At 48.6% G+C, this 13,680-nt stretch overlaps 1 protein-coding gene and 1 non-coding gene across 11 annotated transcripts in view; one reads left to right on the top strand and one right to left on the bottom strand.

The window, feature by feature from the left end:
• Positions 1 to 724: 724 nt before the first annotated feature.
• LOC115937459 (U6 spliceosomal RNA) lies at positions 725 to 831 on the bottom strand. The gene has a single exon (XR_004072745.1). It is a non-coding gene; the product is annotated as a U6 spliceosomal RNA (small nuclear RNA).
• Positions 832 to 13,265: 12,434 nt separating this feature from the next.
• GRIK4 (glutamate ionotropic receptor kainate type subunit 4) overlaps positions 13,266 to 13,680 on the top strand; it is a 411,473-nt gene continuing 411,058 nt past the window's right edge. For 6 of the 10 annotated variants that reach the window (XR_014138890.1, XR_014138891.1, XM_081799269.1 and 3 more), the window contains exon 1: positions 13,267 to 13,416. The gene's annotated coding sequence lies outside the window, so the exon portion shown is untranslated. Of the gene's footprint in view, positions 13,417 to 13,680 lie in introns of all 10 variants that reach the window. The other 4 variants (XM_081799270.1, XM_081799273.1, XM_081799274.1 and 1 more) reach the window with 1 other exon arrangement.

The following is a 13,680-nucleotide window of genomic DNA, read 5'->3' as shown; positions in this document are numbered from 1 at the left end:
TTAATTAATGGGAAACTGCATTACATTGTGGTTAATGAGACTTTGTTTTATCTTCCTAAAAATGCACATATTGCTGTATCTACTACAGTAAGAGCATAAGCTATTTTCATATTCACATATAAATATGAATATGAATTTGATATGCTTTGAGACCTTTTCTGGAGAACACAAACCCCGTAGCCCAGACATCATGACCTGAAGGGCGATGTGGGCAGGGTTTCTGGGGTTTTCCCTGTCTTCCCTTCCTATCCGCGGGGAGAGAGCCATCCATAAGACCAAGGAAGCATGACCAAACCAAACTGAAGTCCTTTCTGCTCTCTGCTCTCATGAGCTCATTGTCTAACCTGGAGCGAGTCATTTACCTCATCTGGACCTCTGCTTTCTCATCCTCTACTGAGGAAGCTCTAGCCTCCCCTGGCCTCGTGTGTTTCTCCAAAACAAGAGTATGATTTTCGTGTCACTCGCTGAAGTCTGTCCCTGGAAATTTCTGTTTCTCCTCTTCTTCTTTGGCATCTCTTCTTTTGAGAGAGTCCTCTCGTTCGTTGAGCATGACCTACAGTCTGATGAGGCATTATTTACATTTTTCCTTTTGTCTCAATCTCACTGCCAGTTTACAAGAACCTTGAAGGCTTTTGTGGAAGCAGATCTGACATTCCTGGTTCAGAGGAGACTTTCTGAGCATTGGCTGAGGAGAGACTGACAGATCTTTTTTTTTCTTTCTTTTTTTAATATGGAACGCTTCTCAAATTTACATGTCATCCTAGCGCAGGGGCCATGCTAATCTTCTCTGTATCATTCCAATTTTAGTATACGTGCTGCTGAAGCGAGCACGAGACTGACAGATCTTATCTCCATTCCTGCTCCTGTCCTGATGGATGGCCTCTTCCGAAAGGTTTATGAAATTTGGCGAATTCACCAAAGTTGAGTGCCCAGAACATGAGGCAGCTGGATTGGTTATTACCTGGCAAATGCACCATCCAAAGAACTGGTCCAGACAGCAAGAATAAGTCCCAGAGAACTTGGAAGTTTCATGCAATCAAGTTTTTATAAACAGCTAAAGTAGAAGAGAAAGAGGCACAACAAAATCTTTCCTATGCTTTGCCACCTATTAAAAGTAAAAGCCTCAGATTTTCTCGACCTTTTCCTCTTCCTTTTGGAAAGTGGCCCCTTTGAGATAAATTCTAACTTGATTGGGCCATCAGTGACATTTGGCCGCGATACACATGGAGCCTAATGTTCGCTTTCTGTGGGGGTATCTGCAGTCTAATAGTGTGTGGGGAAGGTTCTGGAGCTGTAAGTGTGAGTTATGATAGATTGACTTACATTCTCAACGTTTTCCTTCCTGTCTCTTTAAAGAGCCGAACTGCAATTAAGACTGGGTACCCGTAGGTGGATTAAAATAACCAGGAATCTTCCCATCTTGGGTCAGAGTACCTTGGCAGCGTGACTGTAGGGTTGACTGACGAATTGGTCAGTTTATTCCTAGCTCTGTTTCAGAAAACGAAGAGTTGGAGGAGTGAGGTGTTTGAAGATGTTTTGAGGAAAAAAAAAAAAATGTTGGCCTTAGGGGAAAGAGGCAAAAAGTCAGGATCATTTACAGTATTTGTTACTAGGATCTGTGATTCTTTTTTTTTTCTTCTTTCAAACTGTCTTTCTGATTTACTCCTTGCTCTGTTCCCACCGTGGCCAGGTCGTGTTGTACATGGGGATATCTAAACCACCAGCATTAGACTGAGTTCCTGCTCTTCTCTCATGCCCCTGGCTTCCTATCCCGTTTTCCAAAAACCCACAACTTCCCTCATGTCACTCTCCTGCCCAAGAACCATAATGGTTTTATGGGGACTGCTGTAAGGAGATTGAACCCTACTTGGTTTCTGAGATGCCCACAATTCATTTGGCCAACTTGATTTTCCCTCTCCTACCCATCATGACCCTTCGCCTCCAGTCAGGCTTAGCCTCCTCCCTGCCCCCCTCCCCTTGCCTCCAGGTGGTCCTTCCTCATCCTTTGCTCTGACGCCAGCCAAGAACAGACCTGTCTATCCATGTCTGGCTCATCTTCCCAAGCTCCTTTTCTCATTTTCCACAACCGCTAGTGACCGTTCTCTTTGCCCAATTCTTTCTGCAGTTGGGGATTCCCCCTGTATTCCACCAACCCCCCACTTGCACTTAGCCATACAAGTATATTTGGGTATCCTCTCTGCAGAGCAGTGTGCCACATCTTGGGGAGGACTCAGCGGTGAGGGTGAAAGTAGTAGCTACAGTTCACTGCGTACGAAGTACGTGGCAGGTGCCGTCCCTTTATGTACGTTACCTCTAATCTTCACAAGCGCCCCGAGAGGTAAGTGGTTTTTCTCTTTTTTTTTTTTTTTAAACAAATGAGGTAACTGAAGCTTGCGGCGATTCTGATATCCCTAGTGGAATAGCTAGAATTCAGGAGGAGATCTGGCTTCCACCGAAGCCTTGTCTTTATGACCCTACTGTGGAAATAGTTTTTCCCTTAAAGGTGTGTTTACAATCAAATAGCGAAGACAAGTACATGACTATCGCTTTTCTGCCTTTCTCCCTTACTAAATTGCAAGTTACTTATGCTGGACCAAGGGGCAGAAATTTGCATTTCATTTCAGCTGTTTGATCTTGGGACGGGTTTGGACCCAGCTGAACATAAAAAGAATAAACCCAACAACTGAATCACACTGAGCAGAGTAGAAAGGGGACAGGTAGTAGACAGGGAAGCTAATGGGAAGCTACACCAATAGCCAACAAGAGGCTTGAAATCGGTCGTGACAGATTAGGGGGAAATGGTATAGTCGAGGTAGGGTTTACAGATACTGCAGAAGGAGGAGTTAAAAAAAAAAAGAAGAAGAAGACTGTTTCGTGCACCTGAGAGGTTGGTGTTGCCATTAACAGAAGTGGGGAAGCATGAAGGAGGGAGGCTGTCGGGAAATTAGGTCCATTTGCCACGTGGAGTTTAGGCAGCAGTCTATCAACAAACCTGTCTGCCAAGAAGCTGCAATTGCGGTCCTGGAGCCAAAGTGAACTGAGTCCCACATGTTAGTGTCCTGGCTGGATATAGAACAGGAACCCTGCATTCATAAAACCTCGGAGTGGAAAGCACTTCAGAGTCCATCCGCGGATGAGCTGGTCAACAAAATGGCGCATCCACACAATGCAGTGTTACCTGGCAATTAACGGGAATGATGCACGCTACCACATCATGGTCCTTGGAAACTTCACGCCAGGTTACAAAATACCACAGATTGTATGATTCATTTACATGAAATGTCTAAAATAGGTGATTCCATAGAAACAGCAGATTACTGGTTGCCAGAGGCTGGGAGATGGGAGAATACAAATGAGTATGGAGGGATCAAAATGCTCTGGAATTCGATGGTGGTGACAGTTACATAATCTCGCAAATACACAAAGAGCCATTGAATGGTACACTTAAAAAGGGTGAATTCTATGGTATGTGAATTATATCTTAAAAAAAAAATGAAAGAAAAAAAATTACCTCAGAGATCGCCTCCTTTGTTCCCCTACTGAGTGATTCAAGGCTTTCATCCTTCCCCTACTTACACTCCCTACACATGCTTCAACAGCCCCCATCACAGGGAACTCACCGTCCGCACGCTTCATAGGGTTGTGTTGATGAAAAAGAAGGAATAAATGTAAAGCATCTAGTACCTAGCACGTAGTCAACACTTGATCAATGGCAGTAATTTTTTTCTTACTTCTCGCCTGCCCTTTACAACACAAAATACCTAGGAAGAGCTCAGTCATTACGTGTATTTGGTCATCCAATAGCCTAAAAAGCCTATAGCACCAAGTGGAAGCAATGACCTTGTTGGAATAATCTGTGAAAATGTAAGGTTGGTTAGCGGTCCTGTTTTTTAAGAATCTCGATGGGGTCTGCTGATGCTTTGACTGCCAGTGAGGTCAGTTGGCTAGTAAGCTTGTTTTTCCCCTTCATGAGGCACGCGCCCAGTGTGGCCAGAGATCGGAGGTGCTGTTGGATCGGGACAACTGCGGGAATGCCCATCAAGATGCGGGGGAGCTCTGTGTTTAGTTTCAACGTTTCAACCCCTTCCCCAAAATGCCAATGATATTAAGAGCTGAGAGCGGTCTTAATCAAACGTTAAGACAGCTGACCCAAACCTTCCTAACAGCCCTCTGCTTTTTGGTAACTGAAAGATAAAACAAACCTAGTTCGTAAAGGGGTGAAAGTAGTGAGTTGCTTCCTAGATTCTTATCCTGGTCTCAGACTTTTTCTCCCAGTTTTGGCTAAGGTCAGGCAAATACGATGAAATGATATGGCACCAAAATCCTAAGCAGGAGACAGTCTATTTAGGTTCAATCATCTAGGAGATTTGGACACCTTTTACAAGCCATTTGTTATATGATGTTAGTCCAGTGCAACCTTGGTGGTGGCTGAAGATGTCTGGGTAATCTCTTGGATTGCTTCATTAAACACTGTAATAAACCCAATAGGAGATGCCCCCAGTAGCTTTGCACCAAGGGGGCATCCCTCCCACCTCTCATTTCCTCTGCTTCCTATTCCCCACTCCCTCACCCACCCGCGATGCTGGGCAACTGGGACCACGGAACACCAGGGTTCCTTTCAGAGGAACGAAACACCCAAAATGTCCCCACCTGCTTTCTTAACTGGTCAGTTGGTTTCCAGATGTCAGCAGTGTGAAGTATTTTTCCTAATCAATGTTTTAACCTCCTCGATATTTATTCAGCTAGATTGAATATACTCTATTCAGTGGAACTCGACGGATGGGAAAATATATCTGAATTTCGCTTCTCTGGAGACATCATAGCATTTCTAATTATCTGAGGTTAATGTTTTGCCAAGATGTTAACGGGCTGTTTGCCTGCTGGGGATGTCATTGCTTCCTCCTTCCTTCAGCCGCCAAACAAAGGGTTTTGAATGAAGTTGGAAACCAAGCTTAATTTCTTGACGACTCCTCTGGCTTTGAATCTCATTCTCTGTTCCTTGCCATTGTAGATCATTTAGTGCTCCTATCTGTCCATTTCCTCTGACCCTTGCCACTGATAATGATTAAACCCTCCATTCTGTTGCTTTTCATTTACTTCAAATTATTGCTGATTATGTGTGCTGTATTTTCTTTATTTAGACCCAAGGTATAATTAGGGAAGAGAGCTGGACAAAGGAGTCTATTTTTTTCTGTCTCTCACCATGGCGTTGGGTGGAAAATGCTGCCCAGCTCGTCCGGTAAGATCCCAGCTAGTCCATGTCTTTTGTAGCAGTCGGGGCGGGCGGCGGAGGAGGTGCCTAGCTACTCAAATCCAGATGTGTGATGGTAGCTCGTTTGTCTTACTTTGTGTTTAATGAGATTCTTCAGATATTGTTACTTTGAAGTACTGCTTCTATTTTATCTAAAATTCATTAAATGTCAACCACGTGCTCTGTTGCACACGAAGAATAGTATAGTTCTGTCTGGATTAAGACTCTAGAATGCTTGTGGGTTTAGTTTCAATGCTGGTGACTAAAAATATATATCTAGTGGACAGTGTATGTCATCGTAGGGTATGTTTTCCAAATATTTTCTATGAAATTAATACACATTAGACGCTGCCCCTGGGAGAGGCATATATAAAACAAGGCACAAGGAGAGAGCTATAAATAAAATACACTGGAACTTATTTTAAAAGTCAGATTGATCTAAAAGTGAGATTTAATTTTTGCTCTTGTTTCGAATGATTGGTTGCATTTTCTAGCTATTTTGGGTTTTGGTCTTACCAATGTTTTCCATTCTACAACGAACGTTTTGATCTTTGCGTTTGGCCCAAGGCAGAATGGGTGGTGGGGCTCAGTTACAAGGCGCAGAAGTGTGGACTACAGCTCACTTAACCAAGAAGTGGCATAGCTTTGTTGCATTAAACACTTTGTTCCTCAGGTTCTCTATGTATTACACCAGTGGGGGTGCCTGGCTGGCTCAGTCTGTAGAGCAAGCGACTCTTGATCTCAGGGTCGTGAGTTCAAGCCCCACATTGGGCATGGAGCCTACCTAACGTAAAAGTGAATGAATGAAAGAAAGAAAGAAAGAATGAATGAATGAATGAAAATAGATAGGTATTACATCAGGATGGCAGAGTGGTTAAGATAGAACTGTAGTGGAAGGGGAATTTTCTTGCTTAAAAAATCAGAAAATACACCTTGAAGGCTCATTGTTTACTACTACTTGGGTGATGTTCCCATCTTTGAAATGGGGATAACACCACAAGTCACAGGGCTGTGATGAAGAACACAGATCTATGATGGCAGCAGCGGCGGTGAGAGCACATTATAAACTGTGAAGTGGGGTGCGAATGTCAGTTGTTAGAATGGTAGGGAGATGGCCCGGAGACCTACATAATAACAAAATTGAAAGGTATGTATCTTGAGAGTGCTTTCTGTGTGAGCGGTTTATTTTGTTTTTCATGAGTAGGGTGCAGGGAAAAACTCATGTTTTTCATGAGTAGGGTGCAGCAGTGTGGAGCTGAAGACTGCAGGTAAGGGGGTGGACTCCTAGAGAAGGGCCTCTCCTGCCTCACCGGAAGGAGTGAGGGGGCTTCCGGAGGGCAGGGACCACATCTCCTCATATTTGCCTCCCCAGGACCTAGGACAGGGCCTGGCACCCAGCAATCAGTGAGCAGTATGTTCATGAAACCCCAACTATACCATAAAGCAGATCCTTATAGGAGCATGAGAAAATACACATCTTGGGGCGCCTGGGTGGCTCAGTCGTTAAGCGTCTGCCTTCGGCTCAGGTCATGATCCCAGGGTCCTGGGATCGAGCCCCGCATCGGGCTCCCTGCTCAGTGGGAAGCCTGCTTCTCCTTCTCCCACTCCTCCTGCTTGTGTTCCTGCTCTCGCTATCTCTCTCTCTCTGTCAAATAAATAAATAAAAAATCTTAAAAAAAAAAAAAAAGAAAATACACATCTTGTCTCGGGGGGTTAGGAGAGAGAAGACTTACATTCTATTCTGGTTATTAAATATCTAAATATTTATGTTTAGGTATTTTTGCTTGGGTCTGCTTTTGCCCTTTTTTTTTTTTTCAATTTAGTTTCTCTATTTTCTCTTTCCCCGCCAAATTTTTAAGTCACCTCTACAGTCTGCCTAATTAGCATTTGAAAAGCAGTGCACTCCATCAGACTGGGGGGGGGGTGGGCAGGGAAGGATAACTTAGAGTCGATTTGTATTCCGAAGAACAGGGTATTACTGTGCGTGCTGAGCTTCACCCAAGTGCTTAACGCTTGAAAATGCATGAAGAAAACCATCCTTCCTCTAGCAGGTGGTACAGTCTGACTTCAAGGCATAAAAGCAGTAGATATATTGAGATACTTTTTCATTTTTCTCCACTCACTGTTTTCCTTCCCGAATGTGTATGCGTATGTGCACATTATAAGAAGTCATTTAAAAAACAAGCACGATGTTCATCTATTCAAATTGGTCTTCTTTGGGAACTATCGTCCTGTCTTGTAAATAGATTTCCTTCTTTAACAAGGCCATTAATGCTATTTATCTAGTAACACTTGAGTGTATCAATAATATTAATTTTGTCAATAGAGCATTTAAGTGACTATTGTATTTTCCAATATTAAGTATCTTCACTGCATTTAAAGAAAAGTGCCCATGCATCTAAAGAGAAAAGCCCAAACACATAAGGCATGTGTTTACTTTCAACAATAGGAGTTACGTTTCTCCAAAGATTGACTTTTTTTTGCCTTGGGCCAAGGAGACAGACTGAGAATCCAAGAATTTAGAGACGGAAGGAACCTCATTCACCCTCCTAATCCAATGCTGGAATCCCTTCTCTGGCAATCCTGGCAGATGGCCATCCATCTGCTTGTATACTTCCAATGATGGGAAGCTCATTATCTCCTGAGGCAACTCATAAATTCTTTCTTATTTGAGCTAAAATCGGCCTGTAGCATCTATCCATTGGTCCCGGTTGTGGAGCAAATAGGAAAGATCTTCAGTGTTTGAAGACAGCTACCACATCTTCCTTTAGTCTTTTTTAAATTAAGATAACTGGATGCTTCTAAATTAAGACTTTCGCCTGGAATCTGGAAGAGTAAGGATGTAAAAACTGAGTGTTAAACCAGGCAGTACCCAATACAAAACTATTGCTACAAAGCACCTAGTGGGTAAGCGTCTCTTTTATATTCAAACTTGGCCATAGCCCATCGCGCAGTACAGTTCTCGAACGTAACTCATCCCTCATTTAGCTAGGAGTAGTAAGAAATCTGTCCTGGGTGAATAGAAATCCTACTATCTTATTCTTTTTACCTTTCTGAATTCCTTCAGAGGGCACAAACTCCAAAAATTGCTATGAGATAAAATGTAAAGGTTTTCCTTTAGAAGGGAAAATTAAATGCACCAGAACATATATTTTTGAAAGTAGGAACTATGTCCAGTTTTTCTTTCTGTCCCCCTTAGTGCCTAATATCATTCCTGGCAGATGGAAGCTGCTTGCTGATTTACTGTTTTACTGAGCTGAAAAAGAGAACCAGCCAACATTATGTTGAAATATACATGTATTTGGGAATGCACATGCACACACATCTGTCTACCTATCTACCTATCTATCTGTAGAGAGACGTATATATACACGCATATGCACACACATTTTTTTTTACCTTTATACTATCCTGGGGTCGTTTTGTAATAATTCATAGGAAGACTTAATGCCACAGTGCAGACCAAACTATTCTCTGGATAAGCTGCAAACCCCAACTACCTGGGGTGATGTGAAAAGTGGCATCGTATTTATTATTTATTTATTTATTTATTTATTTATTTATTTACTTACTTACTTCTTTTGGCATCTTACATATTTTTTAAAGATTTTATTTATTTGTTTGAGAGAGAGAGAGGCAGGGGGCTGAGGAAGAGGGAGAGAGAGAGTCCCAAGCAGATTCCCCACTGAGTGCAGAGCCCGACGCGGGGCTGGATCCCAGCACTCTGGGATCAGGACCCAGGCTGTGGACACCAAGAGTTGGACACCCAACCAACTGCACCACCCCGGGCACCCCTTGGCATCTTATTCTTGTATCCTGCGGTTGTTGCGCCACGAGGGCAGACCCTCTCCTGTGTCCCCTCACTGCTAAAGCGATCGTACTTTGCTCCCAGGTAGAATGTGCGCCCCTGTTCCTCATCTTCCCTCACTCTTCCTCCCGCTCGACTGTAGAGCTTCTTCAGTTCCTCTTGTTCTTGGAGACCGAAAAGGACAACAGTGAAAGGGTGAGAAAATGTACAACTTCTTTAGTCGTTGCTTAGCGCTTCACCCAATTTGACCTAAGTGGGCTTATCCCCTTCTCACAGAGGATTTGCTCAGCGTCCTTCACTCAGGGTGCTTCCCTCCCGGAGCCAGAAGCCCTGAGTTTTAACCCAGCGTTGCCACCTCCTTACTGAGTAATTTGTGTCTATAACACGGTATCGTGAAACCTGCGTAGACAGTGAGCTCAAATGAGGAAAGGTGGGTGTGGAAGCAGAAAGCCCACCACAAGGAGGATGCTGCGTGTAGACGTGCGCATAGTACCTGCTAACTTGGCACCAGGTACCAGCCTTGATGGTGCAGGTGAGTGCCATGCCCCTTCCCACACAGGTGCAGCCCAAGGGGCAGGCCTCCAGCCGCGGTGTAGGTCTGTAGAAGATCCAGGCGGAGCGATATGGTGCGTACCCAAGCCCATCCTGGGTGCTGAAGACCCTCGGTCCCAACGCTGGACTTGCCATAAGCCACAGGTGCCCGCTGCTTGGCTCCCCCCCACCCAGTCGGCCAGCTAGACCATCACCATCCAACGGAGTTCACTGTGTATGAAAGAGCACCCAGAAAATACCTGATATCAGAAAGCACCAGAACTGTGAGAAGAGACAGTATTTTTTATTTGACTAAACCCCAAGAGGCCAAGCCCTGGATTTGTCTTGTTTTCTATTTTGTCTCCAGGGCCCGGCACGTAATGGGCACCGAAGATTTCTGGAAGAAGAACAAATTGCCATGGTGGCTTATCTCCTCTGCAGAGTAGTAAATGGAAACTGAGACACAAGGTGGGGACGAATTAGGTTCTGACGTCGGGAGCAGGGCGGCCTACAGAAGGAGAGGCAGGTTGTATTCTGATCAAGGAGGAGCCAAGTTTTCACTGTAATTTCAGTGTGAGCAGAATCCTGTATGCCCAGACTAATAAAATGGAGATAAGAGAGGTTGCGGGAAGGGAGCTGCATCAGAACAGGGTCGTCAGGTGGAGGTGGGGCTTTATCACATAGTGGAAGACATAGTCTTTGCAGTCAGCGAGGCTGGGCAATGTGCCGCCTTGGGGCGTGGGGGCTGTGCACATCAAAACCCGCCGGTGTACCTATCTGCTCTTTGCCGACACTTGGCCACGATGTCATTAAGCAAAACCACTGTTTAGTGCCTCCTTTAAGGCAGGAGTAAAAATCAAAGTAAAATCAAAGAACAGTTCTCTTTCTCATTTCAGTTCTGCTTCTCAACTGGTTCTGTTAGACATTGCCCTTTAGGAATGAACCATGTATCCCCCAAACAGGCGGCAAGAAGGACAGAGAATTATTTCGTTAAACTTGGAGTTGGAGCGTTGCTGCATTTAACACCGTGGGGCCGAAAGGGTGTGCGGTCAGGCTCTTGTTATCTTCAACCTCAAGGCCCTCAAGCAGAACCCTACGTTCAGCTTAGGTTTGTAAAGGCTTCAAGCTTCACGGGGACCAATGGTTCATACTGCCCATCAGGAAATCCCATCTGGCTCACTGAGACCAGTGACGGAAGCAAATTCAATGTGCCAGCATTGCAGACCTTACTAACCCCTACTTCATGTCGGTTCAGTCACTCAACACATTTACTGAGCACCTACTATCCCAGGCATTCTGCTGTTGATATAGATTTTTTTTTTAAGTCCGTACTCTCATTATGAACTTGTGATTAACCTTCAAAGGGATCTTCGGAAAAGAGGTGGTAGGTAAATTTAAGAACAACTGTTCTGTTCTGTGGATCTACCTGAGGCAAATACAAAGAAGAAGCTATCAACAAATCCGAGAGAACAGACTCCTTCCTGTGGGCTCCAGCCTCCAAAGAACTCAGATCCACGAGACTTCACCATGACGCCCAGGTCCAGGCACTACTGAACCCTGGCTGGGAGGGATGCTTCAGTTGAGAAGTTCTAGGGGAGGGAGCCCCATTTCCCAGCTCCTCGGGAATCCCCCAAATGGTCTGGACTAACCTCCCCAGTCCATCCCCACCCCCCAGCTGAGCTGGGGAGCTTAGCTTGTCTGGAATCAAGTTCTGATGGACCAGGGGCACTGACATTCAGGAGAAAGGAAAGTGGACAGCAGGCAGTGAGCACTCGACAGCCCATCAGCTGGTAGCAGAAAGAAGAGAGGTTCTCTCTTTGCAAACCCCCAGGGTGGGGCTGCCAGTGGGCTTCTCTGGCCCTTCTCCCCACCCTCTGACTTGTAGAGGGCCCCTTGCTTCTAGTAAGGGCAGAGGCCTGAGGGGCCAGACAATCATCCTTGCAGGAAGGGGAGAACCTGGGGTCCTCATTAGGTCCCAGCCCAGGCTACCTCAGACCCATCAGCAATCTCTCTGATCTTGTCAAAAGCTCCTTCCCGCCTCCTTGGTTAATAGGATGAGCTCACCAGGCAAAAGATTAAGATGAAGTGTTTCACATAGTATTTTTCCTCCCAAACCTACTTAAGCTTCTATGGTCTTGCTGATCTTGCATCCTTCCCGGAAAAAGGGCCCTGGATCCATGCTTGGCATTTCACAGTTCGAAGTCACTTTAGCGATTATTTAGTTTGCTATTCTCGTGTTTAGAGATGTGGAAATCGGAAGCTGAGGGTCCTGAAGTCTCTTGCCCAGGATCCCACGATGCCCCTCCAGTGTACTTCCTGCTTGGCCCAGTGCAGTCCTTCTGTCCATTTGGCAAATGACACCCAGCCTGAGGGACTAGAGCTGGAATTAGAACTCAGTTCTGTGTAGCCTATTCACCCCCGTGGTTTGGTTTGCAGGCTTCTTCCTCTGTGCAATGGGATTAGTGTCACCTGGCAAATAATGTCCTCCCTAAGGAGCGCGGGCGCGGCCAGCGTGGGGAGCTGGGGGATGGGAAGTTGTGAGCCACATTGCTGCCTGCAGCCTTGGTGGCAGGGAAGTGGCAAGGGCCGGGCGGCCAACCCTCCCTGGGGAGTTCAATGCCAACCAGTATTCTAATCCCTTCGAGCCCAAGTCCCAACCGCTGTGGCTGAGAACGAGCCGCTCACGGAGGATCCCATCAGGCTGTGGGTGTGGGGCCGCGGCCCCGAGGACCAGACGGCTCTGTGATCAGTTCCCTTGTCAGCCCAAGGCCAACGTGTGGGGTGGAAAAGAGCAACTAATGTTTGCGGACCTCACATGGCCTTGGCCCTCCTTCCCCAGCCTCCTCCTGAGGGCAGCTGCGCTCTAGCAAACCGAGCACCGACCGCGTGTCGGATGGCTTGGTTGCCCTCCGGGTCCTGCCTCTCGCTACCTCGCTCACTTGGGGCCCCGGGCTCCGGGCTGGACTGTGCGCCTCTCCGGGCCTCGGGGTCCTCGCGAGGAGACAGCTCCTCCTAAGACGTTTGTATTCATCAAACAGCGCCCTGGAACTACTAGACGGGCGCGGGGTCTCTCCGGCCTCCTGGTTACAATTCGCTCTTCCGTCTCCGCACGAAACCTCCCGCTCTCCATCCTCGCGGCCGCGGGGCCGCCGTCGCCGGCAACCGGGCACGCTCGTCCCCCGCGCGGTTCCCCCAAGCCCCACCAGGGGGCGTCCTTTGCCCGCCGAAACCGGCCGGGCTGTAACTCCGGGGGCCGGGGCGGACTGCCCCCTCGCGCGGGGCGGTGCAGGGCGCGGGTCGCGCCGGTGTTCCCCCCCCCCCACTCCCCCGCCTCGAGGGCGCTACACCGCAGCGCCCACACCTCGTCCCGCGGCCGCCCGGCTGCGCGCACCCCTCGCGCCCCGGCCCCGCGCCTCTGCTCGGCCTCGGCCCCCCGGGGCGGCGACAAGTTTGCCCCCGGCCGCCCGGCCCCGCCGCCGCCCCGCTCCTCCTGCACCTCGGCTCCGGGGCGCGCCGGGCGAGGCCCCTAGCCGGCGCTCGGGGCGTGCGGGCTGCCCGGCCGCCGGGCCCCGAAGGGGCGCCCCCCCGGGCGGCGTGCGCGGGCCGCCGCAGTTCCGGCGCTGGCCGCCGGGCGGCGCCCCGCGCCTCGGCCGCGCTCCTCCCGCGCTGCCCGCTCCCCGCTCGCTCGCGGCCGGACACAGACTGCCTTCAGCTGCCGGCGGATCGCGCTGGGGCCGCCGCGGCTGCTGCGGAAGCAGGGAAAACCGGAAAACAACAGCCCGGCGGCCCGGCCCCAGCTCAGCCCCCGGAGTGCGGAGCCGCCCAGGTAAGGGCAGGGCCCGCCGCGGCGCCCCCAGCCCGCCCCTTGGGCTGCCGCCCCCTCCGCGCCCCCCGCGTCCCCCGCGTCCCGGCCGCGCGGGCCCCGCGCGCGCCCCCTCCCGCGCCCGTCCCCCCTACTTCTGACGTCTCTGCCTCTCCGTCCCCCCCGGGGCCGCTGCCCCGCACCCTTCCCTGCCCCCCGCCCCCACCGCCTCCCCGGCGCCCTGCCTGCCCTCTCCCGCCTTCAGCCCGCCCGTCCCCTGCCCTCGGA

The sequence above is a fragment of the Leptonychotes weddellii genome, chromosome 11 (assembly GCF_054177405.1).
Source record: "Leptonychotes weddellii isolate Sample4059 chromosome 11, ASM5417740v2, whole genome shotgun sequence".
Taxonomy (NCBI): domain Eukaryota; kingdom Metazoa; phylum Chordata; class Mammalia; order Carnivora; family Phocidae; genus Leptonychotes; species Leptonychotes weddellii.
Note: the sequence above shows the minus strand (reverse complement) of the source record. Positions and strands in the feature narration are given on the sequence as shown.